Below are 764 nucleotides of genomic sequence, written 5' to 3'. Positions count from 1 at the left end.
ACTCAACCTCGCCAAGGCTCGGGCCTTCGCCAAGACCCGGGCCCAGACTCAGCGTAGGGTTACCGGCGTATTACCGACAAGAAGCCTCGTCGACCCCGGAACCCGTCAGGGAGAGAGTCAGGTGATTTTACTATGCATGTGATTAGAATATATCTGGTTCAATTGTACGTATGGTATTGGTGTTATTACCTGCAGAAGCAATCAATGAGGATACATTAGGCCTATTTATTGTATTATTTTACAGCGAAATTTCTTTTTTTGCCTTATTTAAAAACATAATTTTTAGTGATTTTAATGAGCATTTAGTATTATCTTAAAGTACTTTATATTTCATATAAAAATAAAATCGTGTTAAAATATATTATAAAATATGCAAATGATGAAAATGAAACAATTGGAAATGTCTAGAGGCGTATCTATCTAAACTTCAAACCAAAATGAAAAGCGAGACTTTTAATAATAAAAAATAGAAATCACTTTTTTAAAAAGCAGCTGTAGGTGCCACCAGAACGCAAAACTTTTATGTGTTTTTTGCAGAAAATTGGCCAAATTTTCACTTTTAATTTCAGAATCGACAGATTACTGTAGGCCCCTATGTTTTCTTCATAGTTACCAACCTTAAAGATTTGAAATGCGTGAGTACACCAGTTTGTTGGGAGGGGGCAAGGCCCGGGGTCCAGAGGCGGAGCCCTGGGATCTGAGCATTTTAAGCTGTTTTAAATCGATTTCAAGGAGCGTTTGTTGACAATACCGGGTACAAAAAT

Source organism: Anneissia japonica, unplaced genomic scaffold (genome assembly GCF_011630105.1).
Source record: "Anneissia japonica isolate Jap-2015-1 unplaced genomic scaffold, ASM1163010v1 scaffold287712_len2945570_cov188, whole genome shotgun sequence".
Taxonomy (NCBI): Eukaryota; Metazoa; Echinodermata; class Crinoidea; order Comatulida; family Comatulidae; genus Anneissia; species Anneissia japonica.
Note: the sequence above shows the minus strand (reverse complement) of the source record.